General features: G+C 48.6%; 1 long non-coding RNA gene and 1 other non-coding gene across 4 annotated transcripts; both read right to left on the bottom strand.

The window, feature by feature from the left end:
* Positions 1-2,085: 2,085 nt before the first annotated feature.
* Positions 2,086-17,639, bottom strand: LOC145539338 (uncharacterized). Of its 3 annotated transcripts, none has more exons than XR_014077729.1 (2): positions 17,579-17,636; positions 2,086-6,331 (listed from the first exon to the last, which is right to left on the bottom strand). It is a non-coding gene; the product is annotated as an uncharacterized LOC145539338 (long non-coding RNA). The 3 variants fall into 3 exon arrangements; XR_014077727.1 differs by lacking the exon at positions 2,086-6,331 and adding an exon at positions 8,383-10,119 and having other exon boundaries at positions 17,579-17,639; XR_014077728.1 differs by lacking the exon at positions 2,086-6,331 and adding an exon at positions 11,833-16,651 and having other exon boundaries at positions 17,579-17,629.
* Positions 10,746-10,817, bottom strand: TRNAC-ACA (transfer RNA cysteine (anticodon ACA)). The gene has a single exon. It is a non-coding gene; the product is annotated as a tRNA-Cys (tRNA).
* Positions 17,640-18,461: the final 822 nt, after the last annotated feature.

Below are 18,461 nucleotides of genomic sequence, written 5' to 3'. Positions count from 1 at the left end.
AACTCTACCATTCATATTACAAAGTATTTCTTAATTGAATATCTTCTCTCCAGATTTTTTACTTGATTGATGATACAATGTTTGAGATTTTATATTATTAAATATATGGTTAAATAGGTAAAATAGATTGAACTTGCCTTCTTTGGGTTCTGGATTTTGTGTTTTGCTAAGAATTCCTGCTCTCCATTTCTTTTCTTCTAATAGTTTTATGCATTCATTATCACATTCTAATCTGTGATTTATCTGGAAATAATTCTGGTGAAAAAGAAGAGGTAGGAATTCTGAATGTCTGATCTTTGATCTTTTCCTTATGGATTTAAAATGCCACCTTTACCACATTTAAAATCCCAGCTGTAGCTTGTTTACACTTGGTCTTTCTAAAATCTCTCCTCCTAATTTCACCACCTATTTCTCAGTCGGTACCTGGCTGCTTTAATTTTTTGCAGTTTTCAAATGCATATTACTATCTGTGAAGGTTGGTACACAGAATTTTTTTTTTTTTTGAGGATTTCTCAAACTCTTTCTGTATTTTAGCCTTTTTAAATGCTCATTGTAATAATTCATTACCCCCCCCAAAAAATCTCATTAGTGTCTTGACTAGGGTTGCAATGTATTTATAGATTAAATTGGGGAGCACTGATAACCTTATAATATTGAATCTTTCTAGCAAAGTACAAAATATGTGTTTAAACTTATTCAAGACTTTTTACGTCTCTCAGTTGAAGTTTCTTTTGTTGCTAACTTTCTTGCTAATATTGAGCAAGAAGGAAATTGTTTCCTTCTCATTTGATTTCCTATCTGATAATTTTTCACATATAGGGAAGCTACTGTTTTTATATGGCAGTTTCCATTAGTTTTGAATGAAATTCTCTTATTGCTTCTATTGGTATTAACAGTTGCTTTTCTTCGCTCTTTCGGGAACATAATCATTATTTGCCAATGACAGTAACTTTATCCCTTTCTTTCTGTTTTTCATTTTGTCTATTACACTGATATTTTCAGAACAGTTTGATATGACTCGTTATGTTTTTAGTAGGGTAGATGGTTTATGAAAAACTAAAGCATCTCAATACTTGTTACAGTGTCTGGAGCAGAGGGGGCACTCAGTTAGTGCACAATGAACAAATTAAAGTCACCAGCCTCATCCTCGATGGAAGGAACAAATGTCTCAGGTCACACATTTGAATTGAGCACCTTCTCTGTACCTGGCAGCATTCTCAGTGCCAGAATCCAGCAGCCGCAAGACAGAATCTCTGTCCTGCCCTCCATCATGTGGGCATTATCCATGCCACTGCAGGAGGGGTTACTGTTTGTTCTATACAGGTGGCGCTAGCGGTAAAGAATCCGCCTGCCGATGCAGAACATGCAAGAGAAGAGGCTTCGATCCCTGGGTTGGGAAGATTCCTTGGAGTAGGAAATGGCAACCCACTCCAATATTCTTTCCTGGAGAATCCTATGGACAGAGGAGCCTGGGGAGCTACAGTCGATCAGGCCTCAGAGTTGGATATGACTGAGCCACTGAGCATACTGATAAAGAAACTGGACAAGCTACTTAATCTCTTTCAGGATGTTGAACTTTAACTGCAAAAGGATTCTCTATCAAGTCAATGCCAAGGCAAGACTGCAGAGTAACTGCTCAGGCTCGAGTATTAATTTTGGTGTCAAATTTTGGCTATATGGCATTTAGTTCTTAATTTATTATAAGTTTGCCTTTTTGAATCTGGAGTGAGTGTGGAATTTTGTTGAATTTTTTAGTCTGTTTCTAGTGAGATGGGTAGACAGATAGACAGAGATATTCTCCTGTAACTTGTGAAGTGAATAGTATTTACAGTTTTGATAAAATTAAATCATCCTTATATTTCTGGTTAAATAAGATAATCCATGTTAAACTTGGGAGATGTGAATGTGAAGATCTTTATTTTCTGTTTTCTTTTGTTTGAAATATTTCATGCCTAAAGCAAAAATTCTAAAAATAAAAAGCAATAACACCTTGAGAACTATTTTCCATAAATAATATGTGATTATCATAAACATTTGAGAAATACACAAATTGTGATAAAGAAAGCACACATACACATGCGCATAGACAAACAGCCTTGTTGTCTATTTACATAACAAAACTGGGACTACACTCCACATGCAGTAATTTCATCGCATGCTCACTATTATATTGTGAACACAACTATATTAAACAATAAGAATCTTGTGGAAGCATGGTTTTTAGTGTCTGTATAGTATCCCACTTAGTAGACGTAACGGGTGGTTGACTGTAAGTTATTTCTCACTTTTCACTATTATAAATGATGCTGTTAAATCTTTATGCTACCTGGTCCATACTTTTTATTATTTCCCTAGGCAAGATCCCTAGAGATGAAACAAATTATTGTATCAAAAGATGAGACTCCTGTTAACTGTTGCCTAATTGTTTTTAGAAAGGTTTTCTCTACCAGAGCCTCTCCAAGTCTTGGTTTCTTTCTGTTTTTAGTCTTCAACTCCAAGTCTTGAATGGCTCTCTGGGTCATCATAGAATGGTGCACTTAAGCTTAGTAACCGTTTACTGCAACGTGCAATTTGCTGTCATAATTTACTATGCTCTAATTCATGAGGGGAATATACTCATGTATATTATATGAGATACATTATCTAATATTGTCGTAACTCACAGTGTTAACTAGAATGCTTAATATTCTTAACTTTCCCTTATTCACTAATGCTGGAAGCTAGTCAATACATACAACTTTCTGGTTATCGGTCACTATTATCTTTTATTTTTTATAAATTCTAAACTATACTCCATGAAGGGCTTCCCTGGTAGCTAGGCGGTAAAGAATCCACCTGCCAATGCGGGAGACTCAAGACACGTGGGTTAGACCCTGGATGGGGAAGATCCCCTGAGGGAGGAAAATGGCATCCCACTCCAGCATTCTTGCCTGGAAAATCCCACGGACAGAGTAGCCTGGCGGGGAGCTAGGCTTGAGGTTGAAAAGAGTCAGACATGACTGAGTGACTCAACAACAACAAATACTCCAGGAACCCAGGAAAAGACAGCTTGCAAGTTGGTAATAACAATGACAAGGACAGGGATGATGGTTTGTATCCGAACCTAGGAGTATTCAGTTCACGTCCCCTTGTGCTCTGAGATCCATGGTAGCTGCTGGGCAGTGGTCCACTGGGTGTTCGCAGACTTTGTCTGCAGCCTCTGCACTGCGTCCTTCATCAAATTGAGAATTGGACTCACCATAGACATCTGCATGAATCCGGGGGGTTTATCACCACATCAGCCAGTGTCTGACATGGGTCAAGAACTTGGCTTGGTGACTTGGGAATGAGTGAGGGGAATGGGAGGCCAGAGAGGCCCTGGATCACGGTTCTGGCTTCTCCCCGCGTTCAGTCACTGCCCTTCGGGTCACCAAGTCCTAGGTCTGCCTGCCGTCTGCTCTGCGTTTTAGTCCAGTGCATCTGGCCACAGAGAGCCAAGCAGCAGCTGAGCCAGTTGTCACCCCATCGGCAGTGGTGAAGAGGGGAAAAACCAGAAGCGAAAATCTTCCACAGAGTAATCCGTGGTTTCTGTACATTTACAGTCAGGCCTCTGCATCCCTGCCCCTTCTCTTTCAGGGAAGCTGCCAGCCCAACTCCGCTTCCTACTTCCGAGCCTCTCACCTCATCCGCAGCCCCCTAGACTCACCCTGAGGTCACCAACACCTTCCCAGAGAGACTGCGCTGCCTGGAGGGTCGCCCGAAGCCATCGCGCCTGCCAGCCCCGGCAGGAAATTGCAGGACCAGGAGCCAATTTCCCTGCACTTTTCCCGTCCCTCTGCGCGCACCTCCGGCCTAGAGAAGGAATGAGCTCGCCAAGTGGAAGAGCGCTCTGCAGGGAGACCGGCCATCAATCAGTAATCCACTTCATGCAAATTCGCCGGAGCTGCAGGTGGGGCGGGCCCAGCTCCACGGGCCTCCCCGTCCATCCATGCACACAGATGCAGGTTCCACGGACAGCAGGAGGCAGGGTCAGGATCCGAAGGAGAAAACACCCTCCGTCTATTTAGAGACGAGCACTCGGTCCCCCGAGGACCTGGTAGGAGGCGCAGGTCTGCATCTCAAACTCATGTTCACAAAACAGCCCTTCATCTCGTCTGGGCGAGATGCGCCTGCCTCTCACTAAGCGCATGATTAAGCGTGTAAGTCAAGCGGGGCGAGGATCCAGCCTGCGCTCCACCCGCCCTGGTCTTAGTTAATTTCCCGCTCTTCCATGACATTCCAGATTCTCTTTGAAGCTTCTAATGGACCAGTGTTCAAAGGGTATTTTGATAATTTATGTCTAGCTTTCAGGCCGTCGTGACAAGCCCAGAATCGAGATGAGTCTCATTGAGACATTTTCTGTTGGCGAAGGTGGTCCATGAGGTGGATTCAATATGGAAAGATGTCCTCCGGTGAGGAGACCCCTCCTCACTTCCTGCTCTGCAGCGGAGACCCTCCTTCCTTCCGAGAAGGAGCACAACCCCAAAGCCACACTTTCGTGCGTCTCCCCTTGACTTTGATTCTCACTGGTCATTCTTGCTCAGAAAGCTTTCCTTGAAAACGTAAGCTCTCCGACGACTAAATTGTCCGCTCTAATCTCCCATTTGATTTTTGGCAGTTAAATTCACACCTCAAACGTACACTTGTTTACCTTAGGCGGCTCTTTTGATTCTTCTAGTCAACTGTGAGTTTAGCAAAGCGCAGTGTGCACATCCTCCTTCTGGTAATTACGGTTTATGCATTCCTTCCTCTTCCCTTCAGGACCTTGCTGGCAAGTTTCCTGCTCTCCTGTGTTTCAAGGAGGCGAGAATTAAACTCCCTTCTGTGCTGAGCTGTTGGGTAAGACAATGTCCTCGGGGCTGTGGGGTTTGTTAACCGTCTCCCAGTTCCTCCTCTGGGTTTGGTTGGGCGCGGGCGTGGCTTCCATGCCTGTCCTTTCATGCGTGGAGCTTCACGCCGAGCTTACATGTGGGCCAGACTCCCGGCTTCTGGGCCCTCCTGTGCATCTTCTGCGCGGGAGGCACAGCTCAGGGGCTCTGCCTCTCACTCTCCCGCGTAAACAATGGCCTGATGTGGCGGCAGCGTCAGTTTCTCCCCTGCTCGGGTTGCCGAGCGCATGTGCCAACCCAGGAATGCACACAGGCCAACATGCAGAGACGCGTGGCCAAGTTCACATGGACACAGATGCTACGTACACGCATGTGAACTCACAAACATATGTGGTCACATATACCTTGGTGCGTTTGCACACGTGGCCCCTGCACACAAACCCACACACATGCCTGCGCACACACACTGATTGCATGGCCTCCGGTCTCCCACTCGGCCTTTTCCCATTAAATGCTCAGAGCTGTGTTTGCGGAGGGTCGAGGGGCTTCTTTCAGTGATGAGCTGAGAAGGTGAACCATGACTTACACAACTCATTCTCAGAGGGCTAAACAGGGCTGCCTTTCAACCCAAATATTTGGCCGTCGCTATAGAAACCCAGGCCCTGGCTCCACGCAGCAAGATGGAGGAACTGCCGTTCTCTACACGTTCGTTCTCTACACGTCCCCTCTTCCTGCCTCTGCAGCCAAGTCGTGCCCCGCCTGGACCCTCGTCCATAAAGGGGAGAGGCCGGGACAGTGGTGGGGAGGGCTGCTCCTGCCCACCCCCCCACCCCGCCCGGGCCCAGCCATGACGACCACCCTCCCTGGCTGGCCGGCCTGTGCCCAAGGCACTTCCTCTTGCTGTGTTCGCTGGGATCAATTTGTTCCCAGTTACGGAAAATCAGCCTATGCTGTTTTAACATCCAAACGGTGGCTCCAAACGAGCTTTCCCGGTTACATCTGAAAATGTAATAAAATAATTCCTCGTGCTGACAGCCGCTGTGCAGGCCATTTGGAAAACATCAAAGGGTGAATGGTAAATGCTCCTGCCTATGCCCGGTGTGCAGAGTGGGCCCCACGGTGGATGCTCGCCTCCTGCAGAACTTGCTCTCAGCGTCGCCCACGCTGGAGGAGAGGAACTGATAATGTTGTCAAATGAGCCTCTGTGGCGGGTCTGGAGCCAACAGCCGGCCTGCTGGGTCCTGGCTCTGTTCTCCTGGGGGGCCCACTGCTGACCCCTCCAAGCTGAGGCTGGCGGATGCAGACTTCCTGCCCTGGAGCGCTGCGGGCATCTGAGCTGGGGGAGCTGAAGGTGGCTGCTTCGGGCTTTCCTGCCCAAGGTCGTCTAGGGTGTGACCGTCTCTCCTGACTCTTGGTCCACTTGGGGCAGGAGGCTGCATACTTGCTGAGGTCGTGGTTTTACTCTGACGATGAACTGGGACAGACTGGAGACCAAACAAGCACATTTCATTTTCAACACCAGCACCCCCTCTGTCCCCCGCCCTCCCTGTGGGGCCTCCCACTTGCTCTGCATCTCCCCCCCGTCTCGGTCACTGCAGACGCTGTTCTGTGGACCTGGGCTTCCCAGCTAGACGGCAACACGACCAGGGGCCCAGGCATGAAGCCATCCTGTCCCCAGCCTCCCTGGGTCCCAAAGTAGGAGGCAAAATCCACACTGTTGGCTGAGCTTCAGACAGATCATGGAGGAAGAGGCGACCCCAGGTGCCTCCATCAAGAAGAGCCATGGGGAGAGCAGGCGATATGGAGGCCAACACCAAGAAATGGTTCAGAGGCTTGTGGGGAGAAAGAGAAGACACGGTGGAATGCAGCAGTGCAGGGTTGTTAGAGAGCTTCCCTGGTGGCTCAGAGGGTAAAGAATCTGCCTGCAGTGCAGGAGACCTAGGTTCGGTCCCTGGGTCGGGAAGGTCCCCCGGAGAAAGGAATGGCTACCCAGGCCAGTATTCTTGCCTGCAGGATCCCATGGACAGAGGAGCCTGGCGGGCTACAGTTCATGCGATGGCCAAGAGTTGGACACAACTGAGCGACTAACAGTTCACTTCCCTTCAAGGTGTCTCAGAACTGCTCTGAGCAGAGCAACGGTGAGTATGCTGGGTCCTGGAAACTAGCAGAAGCCTGTTCTCACCGTTCTCCCCCATCCGCTTCCGGCTCTCAGGTGGGACGTGATGCCTGGTGGATGGAGCCAGCCGGCCTGGCTGGTCCGTCCTGTGTGCGGATCCCGACTCGTCTTATAGTCATGACAGGGGTCCCTGCATGATGAACTCCATGAACTGACCTTCCTTTCTTCCCTCCTGACAGATGGGGGGGCGGATTTCCTCTGAGAATGTGGGTGGACAAGAGCTGGTTTGGCCTTGGATGTGGGGAAGCCCACCCTGCTCAGAGATTCCATTTAGAAATGTCTGATGGATCTGAATTGCGGGTGGAACCCAGGCAGCCCTGTGCATTCGGACATTTCCAGGACCTGGACCTGCCTCTGTCGCTGTGGGCAGTGGGACTTCCAAGCCTGTGCAGGGTGGAGAGAGGACCGGGTGGGTGCACCTGCTGCAGCTGGGGTGCTCATGGGGGGACGGGTGGGGGAGGGGACCCTGTGTGTTCTGAGGAGCATAGCTGCAGTCCCTCCCCCACCCCTCCCCCAAGGCAAACCCTGAGCCCCGTCTCCACCTGTGGGCTTTGGCTTTAATAACTGGGATCTTGCTTCTGTTGCTGGGTCTCCTCTCGAATCAGTCTTATTCACACTTATGTGTTTGTGTTCTCTGAGCCAAGATGGGACATTCCTTGGGCTTCTGGAATATTCGTTAATATTATCTACAGGCTTAAAGCAGCACACAAATACTCTCTTACTGTTCTGAAGGTCAGAATTTTGAGATCAGTTTCACGGGGCTGAAGTCACAGTGTGGGTTGGGCAACTTTCCTTCTGGAAGCTTCCGGGCAGAGTCCTTCCCATCGCCTTTTTCAGCCTCTAGAAGCCGCCTGCATTCCTTGGCGGGTGGCCCCACGTCACTCCGTCCTCTGCTTCAGTCCTCACAGCTCTCGCCCTGACCCTCCAGCCTCCTTCGCTTTGTGAGGACATTTGTGATTACAGTGGGCCCACCCAGGTCACCCAGAATTACCCCTCATCACCACATCGGTCACTTCACCGTCTCTGCAAACTCCTCTCCCTATGTCCTGTAAAGCAGTGGGATTTCAGGGTAGGATGATGACCCCTGGGTCGTCACTCTGCTCACCAAAAAGACACAGAAAATACGAAGGCAAAGCCAAGGGCAGGAGGGGAGAAGCCCCTTCCTGGGGCGTCGGTGGCTGGAGGCGGTTAAAGGTCAGCATTTAGCCGAAGTGCGCCTGGTCTTTCTTCATAGGGTGCCTCCTCTAGCCCTGACCGGTTGATGCCTTTTGTTTTTCATTCAGAAGTTTGAACTCTCTTCCTCTCTCTCTCTCTCTCTCTCTCACACACACACAAGCACATGCTATTTCCTTCTTTCTCTTTTTATTTTTTCCTCTCTTTTTAATTTGGCATTTATTGAAGCTGATGGAGTGAACTGGATAAGCGTACCCCAGAGTCACTGATGTGCCACTTAAAATATTGAACATCCATTTAGAAAAAAAATGTACAGAACATGCGGTCCCCTCACAGCACGCGTGCCCCGGCCCCCCACACCCTGGGGTCTCGGCCAGAGAGCAAATTCCCCCAACTCCAGCCTCAGAGAGCCAGGCCTGTTTCTCCGCTGGAGGAATGTAAGTCCCAGAGAACAGGGCCATTAAGCAAAGTTAGTGACAACAGAGACAAAGGGGAAGTGACAGCAGCCCGCGGGGCCCAGGGAGAGGGTCACCCCAAACCTCCTCGGAAACAGAGGCCCGGGTGAGGCTGTGGGTGCATCCGGGGTCTCAGCTCCCAATAAGGGAATTCTTGTAACAGTTCCTGCCTTGTTTTCCGTTAAAATCTTACGGTCTTTTAACTGTGTTGTGTAACTTTGTGAGGGCAGAGAAGGTTACACAAGTCTATTCCTTTGGCATTTAGAGATTCAGCATTTCAGGAGAAATGGAACTGTTTCTCAGTCATTGGTGTGATCCATTCCTTCCTAAGATTGTGCTTTTATGCCTCTATTATCCATGTGCTGTAATAAAGGGTAAAACCAGTACCTGCAGCTCGATGGAAATGCCTGGTGAACGCAGCTATCTGGGGGCAAGACTGCCTTGGCATTTCAGGATTGACCTGGAGGTTACCAAGTGCCCATGGCTTTGATGCTGCCACCAAGTGCCCATGGCTTTGATGCTGCCGGGGCAGGCATCTGATCATGGAAGCCCAAATCTTGACTTGAATTTTGTGGTGCATGAAAAAAGGCTTCTAGTGATGACCCTAGAATCTCCTCCTCTGGCCAGGCTGGGTGCGTTATCAAAGGCAGACTTCCAGAAGCTGGACGTTTGCTCAGGTTCCCAGCTCTAACCTAGAAATGCAGACACAAACTGGCAGATCCAGCCACCAAGAGCAGGACAATGTAGTCAGGTCTCGGAAGGATGAGGCTGGGGCTGGACTGCGGGTGGAGAGTCAGGCCGGTGGCTCTCATTTCACTGGATGAGCTTTCCTGTTGCTGCAGCAGATGAAAGAGGTGTGTTGTTGATGACGTCTCAGAAATCGGTTCTCAGTGATGGCTTCTAGAATGGTGCTTATGACAACCAGGAGGACGGGGAGAGAGCAGAACCTGGCACTGGGAGACTTCGTGTCCTGGCCAGGAAACCTCCGGGCTTGTGGACTTGGCCATGCAGAGTATAGAAGGGAGAGACCTCACTGCATCTGATAGAGACAGTTGGGCCACCTCTTCTGACCCTCAACTTGGCTGGGGATTGATGATGACTCTGGTTCTTAAGGAAGTCAGGCCTCAGGATTCAGGTTCTCTGTTTGGACTTGTTATAGGATCATCAGGTTATTGGCTTTCCTGGCGGCTCAGCGATAAAGAATCTGCCTGCAAAGCGGGAGACCTGGGTTCGATCCCTGGGTCAAGAAGATCCTCTGGAGAAAGAAACGGCTACCTGCTCCAGTATTCTTGCCATGAACAGAGGAGGCTGGCGGGCTACAGTCCATGGAGTGGCAAAGAGTAGAACATGATTGAGCGATGAACATTATGATTCAATATTCGGTCAGAACTCAATAGTTCCTCATCATTTCACTGCCTAATAGGTGACTACATCCAGTGTCATCAGGTCATTTTAGCAGATTTTCATCCTAATTAATAAATATAAATGCACGATTTATTTATTCACAGGTCCCGGGGCATCCAAACTCCCTGTCTTTTCTGGTTACTTGTGTGATCTACAGCAGCCAGAACCCACCCTAAGGAAGAGTCCCCCGCAGGCAGGAAAGAGCAATGGCAGGTGGGGTCTCACCTGGGCTCTGCCTCACCTGCTGGGTCGCAGGGCAGGTGAGAGGAGGTGGGGCCACACCTGCTCTCTCCTTTGTCAGGTCCTCCTGCTCTGCGGGCACCACACACATTGGTTTCTGCCTACGCTGTCTGGTGGCTGTGTCTCCTGTCATCCAATGCCATGCACCTGCTGGCTCCTAGCTGTTGTCTGTACTCAGAGCTTTGCCAAAGGATGTCTTTCAAGAGAAATCGCCCAAATGTTTGCGAGGCAGAACTGACTGCACTGCTTTTTTGTAGCAAACACACATGATCTCATTTTGGATGGTAGTTTCTCCTCCCTTAGATTTTTATAAATAGGGAAAAGTGATGTCACTCAGTCGTATTCAACTCTTTGCAACCCCATGGACTGTAGCCCACCAGGCTCCCCTGTCCATGGGATTTTCCAGGCAAGAGTACTGCAGTGGGTTGCCATTTCCTGCTCCAGGGGATCTTCCCAACCCAGGGATCGAACCTGGGTCTCCCGCATTGTAGGCAGACGCTTTACCGTCTGAGCCACCAGGGAAGCCATAAATAGGGAAGGCTGTGTATCAAAAAAGCTTCCTAGGTGGCGCTAGTGGTAAGTGGCATTGCTTTATTTTGATGATAGATGTAATATTTCACTGGGCTCCCAGATAACTCAATGGTAAAGAATCTACCTGCAGGAGAGGCAAGAGACACAGGTTCGATCCCTGGGTCAGGAAGATACCTTTGAGAAGAAAACGACAACCCACTCTAGTATTCTTGCCTGGGAAATTCCATGGACAGAGGAGCCTGGCGGGGTATAGTCCACAGGGTCACAAAGAATTGGATGCGACTGAGCACACACTTATGTAGTATTTCACCACTGTAACGTCTTCCAGTTTTCTGGGAGAAAACTTTGAGGAACTCGTGTTCAAGTCATTTTGCCTTCAAGATTTCTAATTTACCAGGTAGACTTTTAATTTTATTTTCTGTCTTAGAAGCAGCTTTGGAAAGCAGCTAATACTTGAAAGACAATTCTTTAAAGCTGTGAGCACCTATTCACCATGGAGCAAACAGGCTTCATTTCTTGCATGTTCCTCTGGGACACTTGAAGGTATGAGATTGGACTTGGGTATTTAATCCATGCCCAGACTTGGCCAGTCCTTGGAAAGGTGAAATGAACAAGAGAGACTATTCAGGGGGAATGAATCTTATACTATTTTAGCAAAAATATAAGGTGGGATTAGCAATTCTACTTGAGGGAGAATTTTAAGGGCACTGTTTATTTAGATAATCAGCTCAAATCCTTAAAAAACAATGAATAAGAAAAGGGTGTGATTTCCCACTCAGCCAGCTAATTAATAAATAAATACAGAAGAGAGGGCTGCTGCAGCTCATGCCCCCAAGAGAACTTCTGTAAAATAATAAGCTCTTTGAGGAGATGGAGAACTACATCAATGAAAGGGGCAGGGGGGTCTCTTCGTGTGTATGTGCGACGTGTCAAAACTAGAAGGCTGAAAATCATGTGTTTGTAGCAAGAAACGAAAGTTAGATTTTGCAACCAGAGCTCAGAACTGTTTTTTTTTTTTAACTTTGAGAATTAATTTTATTTTTTTTCTTTTTCTTCTATTTTTTTGATTTATTTTTAATTGGAGGATGATTGCTTTACAATATTGTCTTGGTTTCTGCCACACATCTGGCTTTTAAAAATATGATGAATAAGGTGCGGGACATAATTGCAGAGCCTAGACACCGAAGGGCCCAGGGTGACACACTGCCTGATGCTGTGTCCTCAGAGCGTCTCTGGCTGCCCCCAGGGCCCCTTCCTAGTTCATCTGCCTCTGGGCCTTGCAAAGCTGTTGGGACAGTACTCTTGCCTGGAAACTCCCACGGACGGAGGAGCCTGGTGGGCTGCAGTCCATGGGGTCACAAAGAGTCGGACACGACTGAGCGACTTCACTTTCACTTTTCACTTTCATGCACTGGAGAAGGAAATGGCAACCCACTCCAGTGTTCTTGCCTGGAGAATCCCAGGGATGGCGGAGCCTGGTGGGCTGCCGTCTATGGGGTCGCACAGACTCAGACACAACTGAAGCAACTTAACAGCAGCAGCAGCAGTATCCTTGTTGGTCGTTCATAGATAGGCATCCAAGATTAGAGCAGCCAAGAGACTTAGCTCAGGTCCCTGCCCCCAGGTGGGTGACGTCTCCTAACTTTCTGTCCTCTGCTATTTCTGCCACAAACTCAGATCTTACTAGAGGTGAACCAAGTTCACTGTCAATTTCTCCGTGGCAATTAGTCAGAGTCAATCTCAGGCCAAGTCAAAGCAAAAGATACAAAGACTGAAATTAGATGATAAAAATGAATGAACCACTGATACGTGGTGTGTGTCCGAATCTCAAAAATGTCGTGTGGAGGGAGGAGCTGGAAACAAGATGCTGAGCACAGTGTGATTCCATGAAGCCTGAACGTAGGCAGATGAATCCAGGCTGTCGAAGTCAGAGTAGTGGTTCCTTGGGCTGTAGGTATTGACTGAAAGGGGTGGGAATTTTCTTGCAGTTCTAGAATGTTCTGTATCTTGATCAAGTTTATGGTTATACAAAACCCACTGCCATACACTCAGGACTTGCTTGCTTTCTGTCAATTACATCCCAGCGACATAAAAATGCCTGCATTCTGCTACTGGACTAATCAAAGTAACATCACAAAACCTAAACTGTCATGTCCCACATTTTTGCAAAACATCCTCAAATGAATTGGCACTGGGGTGGAGATTTTTTTAAAGTATGCTTTAACACAAACATAAAATAATGAGATTTTGAACTCTTAGTTTTGAGCTGCACATTCTAAGAAGGATACAGCTATATATTTCTCTAATGGAGTCAGTGAAGTTTCACAGAGAATGGATAGTCACTGTAAATAAATCATTCTTCAATTCCTTCAATGAAATTAATTTCACATTCCTATTATTGCGTGCAATTCGATAACTGCTAATGCTAGTCCAGCAAATATCATTTTGCTAATGAATACAATCATTAGTGTTGTTTTCATTTTACAGTAAGCCATTATTATTACCTACTTTCATCTGAATGCATATAAAGTTGCAATAACTCGGTTCCTCTCCCTATGGAATCCAACCATCAAATCGGCTTCTGACATTCAACTCACCCAGCCCAGATCGGGGCACCCCCAGAGAGAAACATCTGGGCAAAGTTATTCAGAAAAGCTCTTTTATTCTTCCCAGGCTGATCCCTTAGAAGAAAACTCTGGAAGTGATACATCAACACCCCACTGCACTAAAATGACTATTGGGTGATTTCTGAAGATCTAACACACTGTTGATTCTTTCTGTGGGATTCCAGAAATAACCTTTACCCAGCTCCAGCAATTTAGGGGGAAAAAGCTGTGTTTTCATTTTGTTGGAAACCAACTCTAGCCAGTTGGCTACTTGCTCTTGGCTTTTGTTGTAGCAATGGGGCTGCCCACTGCCCTGCAGCCCTGGCACTTTGTCGGGATATGTGTTGAGATTTCCATCTCACACACCGAACTTCCTGCAGCCATTGGAATCTGTGTGTCCACAAGGCACCTTTAAGAAAAGCTGCATGCAGCTCAGGTAGGACCCCCTTCAGGCAGCAGGCACCACCTGGCCTTGCTTGATTCAGGCTTGTCATTTAATAATGATACCCCGGGATGAGGGATACCGTGGGACACACAGGGGCAGCTCCCCCAAAGCCAGCCACAGAGTCAGCCTTCAGCTTCTTTCCAAATCCTGGCCTCCGGGACTTGACTTCTCCGGGATCCCAGTCCTGGCTGGATCGCAGTGATTCCTCTTTAACCCCCGTGACACATGACTGAGCAGAACCAGGGTCTGGGTCACTCACCCAGCGATGCCCCCAGATCAAGACCGTTGTCTTGATCTAAAGCAGCTGACTAACCTCGCGGTGGGCGCCTGCCTCAGAAACGCTCTACGGAACAAAGCGGGTGATTGCCTATAGGTCAGAACTGTCTTCATCAAAGACGACTAGAAAGTTCATCCCCGGGATGGAGAGGCAGTGCTTTTGAAGGGAACATGAATGGCTGTGGGAGCCAGGCAGCCTGCCAAAACAGGAGTCACGTCGCCCAGAGCCCTCTGGAAAGGTTTCTGTCATCTGGGGGCTCCAGATCAGGCAGCCTCTGATTTTCCCAGTCGTGGTCACAGACGAAGAAGACACAGACCAAACCTGAAATTCGGGCTTTGCTTTTTGCCACTAATTGGTGGACCGATTAATTAGGCTTCCTGGGGAGGAGCGGCTCCGCGCCGATAGGGACTCCGGGGAGGAGACGGGAGGGAAGGGTGGACCGAAAAGCAACCCCAGGGGCAAGCGGGGGACACAAGATTTAACGCGACAGTGGCCGGGGCAGTCAGCCTCTCCGGTGCCAGGTTTGGGTAAGACATAGGCACTAACCCCAATCGGGGGGCCCAGAGGGTCCCAGAGTGGCTCCCATCACTAGGGGAAGCGTGGGTGGGAGCCTGGAGGCAGAGTCAATGGGCAACATCTCAAGGGCCTGTTTAACATGGAAGAACCTTCCAGAAGGGGAGGAGATGGCAGAGAAGAGTGCGGAAGGACCACAAGCCAGCTGGGCCAGCGTCGGCCAGCATCCTTCCGGCCCAAGCTCCCGGGACTTCGCTGTCCCAGGAGGAAATTCCCCCAGCCTCTGAAGACCCAGCTTTCCCATGGGAAAGGGAATGGCAGCCAAGGGCAGGGGTTGTGGGTACGGAGGGGGCAGTGGGGACAGACAGGGCCACACCGCCAGGTGCCCCCCACGGATCCAAGTCTGCTTCCCAGGCGATCAGAGTCATGTCCTCCCTGCTCACAAGTGGCTGGTCTTGGTAACCAGAAGCTCACGCACGCGCCCAACCAGGCTGGCGATATCTGCAGAACCACAGACACCAGAAATGTCTTTTCCTTATTGACTAACTCCCACGACAACAACCTGGAGTATAAGAGAAAAGGTAAAAAAAGAGCCCCCCTTTGGATATTGAACAGACGAAGGATATTTTTAGTTTTAGCTTTCTAAATTCCGAGAATCAAAGAAACTGGCTGATGGTGCTTCTGCGTGAGGACGCGCTGCTGGCAGCGAGCAGAGGTTGTAAGGGAGGCTGCAGATTACATTCGCAGACCTTCCGGGGTCCTGTGTTGTTGAAAGGGACAGGCGACTCTGTCTAGTTTAACCCCCTCTGGCTGAGAACTTTGCAAACGCCAAATCCTCTCTGGAAGACACTGCATTTCCACTAACATGAGGCCATCAGACCTTGGTAATATTTTAGAGAACTAAAAAACTCTCACTCAGAGAAGGCAGAACTGCTGCTGAGTGTCTTAAAATGACATCAAAATGCCTTTATGACCCAAGTCAGTCCATCGCCAATTTCCTGTTACTTGTGATACTGAAAAATCATGTAACCTCATTTACTGCGAGGACAATCAATGATATATGAACAATTACATTATTCCACACAGTCTTTAGGAGTAAACATCACCAAAAATCATTTAAAAAACAAATAGTAGATGAAGTAACATACCAAATGCTGTCTGATGTCTCCAAGGGTTCTATACGTGAGGGCTGGCCTCCTCCAAGGTAACCTTGCAGAAGCAGAGAACTAGGGCAGGAACCTTTTGATGCTGCTCATCAGATTCAGAACCGACAGTCCAGTTGTTTTTCATGTGTGTGTTAGTCACTCAGTCGTGTCTGATTCTTTGTGACCCCATGGACTGTAGCCCGCAGCTCCTCTCGACCCCATGGACTGTAGCCCGCAGCTCCTCTGTCCATGGGATTTTCCAGGCAAGAATACTGGAGTGAGTTGCCATTCCCTTCTCCAGGGGATCTTCCTGACCCAGGGATGGAACCTGAGTCTCCCGCATTGCAGGGAGATTCTTTACCATCCAAGCCACCAATAATGAGATTTCTTTTTTATAGTTTTATATATTTCTGGGCATTCCAGGGTCTCTTCTCTCTCTTTCTCTCTGTCTCCCTCATCTTCACTTTCTCTGGTTCTTCTTTGCCATGAGCTTTTTGTGGTTATAGATATTTCTGGGCTGTGAGGAGTCTCCATTCTCTCTCTCCCTCATCCCCCCTTCCCCTGGTTCATCTTTACCATGACCTTCCCTCTTGCTGGGTTGTGGTTCCCAGACAAATACAGACAAAGTGTGCAAAAGCAAGCCACCTCAGGAATGAAAGCGTCTTAAACTTTGTCTGACTCAGGAGACAGCCCCGGGCCTGCCTCACCAGCACCCGCGCCATGGAACGGGGACAATATTTTAAAATATATTTTCATAACCTATAAATCCTGTTGTTCTCAGGCTCCTCGCCTATTGAAGCAGTGGTTTTCGAGCTCCGAGGGAAGGCCAGGCATACCAGCTAGGAAAACAAAGCCGTTTTTCAATCTTGACTGGCAAAGAAGATTTGTGAGTCCCCAGCAAGTGACGGATCTGAAAGCCATGCATTGCTGGGAGAGGGAAGGGTTCTAAATTCCTGAATTTCCCATACATAGGGCCAGCATGCTGCGGGAGGTCATGGAGTTTTACTGTAGCTCTGGGGTGGGGTCATCTTGGAATGTGGAGTCCAGGCAATCGCTACCACCTGGCAAGACAGGGAAATGCTACCCTTCTGGGTTGGGACATGCGGGAGGAGAAGGTCAAAGACCTTTGGTTTCCCTCGGCTTGTAGACACAGCACCCCAGTCTCTGCCTCTGTCTTCACATGGTAGCTGTTAGCGAACACCTCATGCTGGATTTAGGACTCGGGTAACTCAGGATGAGCTCAGTGTTGCTATTTACATCTGCAAAGACCCTATTTTTAGAAAAGTCACATTCTAGGATTCCCTGTGGACATGAATTTGGGGATTTACTTTTCAGCCTAGAGCTCTGTCCGGGTGCATCCCTGCTTGTGGGTGCTCAGTCGTGTCCTATTCTTGTGACCCCATGGACTGTAACCCACCAGGCTCCTCTGTCCATAGGATTCTCCAGACAAGAACACTGGAGCGAATTGGCCATTTCTCCTCCAGGGGTCTTCCCAATCCAGGGATCAAACCCATGTCTCCTGTGTCTCCTGCATCGGCAGGCAGGTTCTTTACCACTGGTAAAGGTTACCAGTGGTTTACCAGGTTTACCAGGTTCTTTACCATCTGCACAGGGAAGCAAATGGCCCGGAAGCAGAATCTACATTTGCTCGTGGGCGTGGGGCTTGGCCGTGGCTCTGAGGCAGTTCTGACTTGAGTTGTGAAAGTGGCCTGTCTGAGGTTAGGGGGTGTGCAGGGTTCCAAGTGTGATTTAGGGTCTCAGCTCACCTCTATTCCCGCAATGCCGAGTTCACGCCTTTCTCCCCGCTCTGCACGTCCTAGCACTTCCGGCGCCTGCTGATGACGTCCTGTCCATCTCTGTGTTCGCCGGCTCCTACTAACTCTGGGCGGGACCAGAGGGAGTCTAGAAGAGCGTGCACATCGCTCGGAGACCGTGAGCCTTAGTCTGTGTTAAAGGAGATCCACAATTTGGGCTAGCAAATCCTTTTTCTTTTCAAAAAAAAAAAAAATGACCCCCTCTGGGACTTCCTGTTCACTCAAAATGAAGCAACTGCTGCTTGGCAGATTTTCCTCTGTTAACCCCTCAGCACAGATTCAGAGCTGAATACAGGAGTGAGAGTCCACATTCATCACAGTCACTTTGCCACTTCGTGCCACCCCGGCCCCTCGTCTTTCTACCTGTGTGTCCAGGTAACACGGTTCCGTTGTGTCTGTGTCCTGCAAATTCATTATGGAACTGGGCGCTCTTTTAAAAATTCTGTTATTTATAAAGTTGTTATTTCATTTTACGCAATTCACCATCTCTTCTGAAAAGTTCAGAAAATAATAAATTTGCAAGTGGAAACAATGAGCAGGGTTCCATCCCAGCAGGAACCTGAGGTGTCTGGAAGGGGCTTGCCAGCCAGTTCTTACTCCCATACATGCCTCTGAAATCCTGCTTTCCCATCGCCCCAGACAAAGCCCTGCAGTGACTGTGGGGACAGTGGCTTTGCAGTGCTGAAAACAGAAGTCTGACTTTGTGGGGTCTAATTTGGAAAGATCTCTGGGTCAGGAAGATCCCCTGGAGGAGGAAATGGCTACACATTCCAATATTCTTGCCTGGAAAACCCCAAGGACAGAGGAGCCTGGTGGGCTACAGTCCTTGGCGCTG

Source organism: Giraffa tippelskirchi, chromosome 2 (genome assembly GCF_054371585.1).
Source record: "Giraffa tippelskirchi isolate mGirTip1 chromosome 2, T2T-mGirTip1v1.2.pri, whole genome shotgun sequence".
Taxonomy (NCBI): domain Eukaryota; kingdom Metazoa; phylum Chordata; class Mammalia; order Artiodactyla; family Giraffidae; genus Giraffa; species Giraffa tippelskirchi.
Note: the sequence above shows the minus strand (reverse complement) of the source record. Positions and strands in the feature narration are given on the sequence as shown.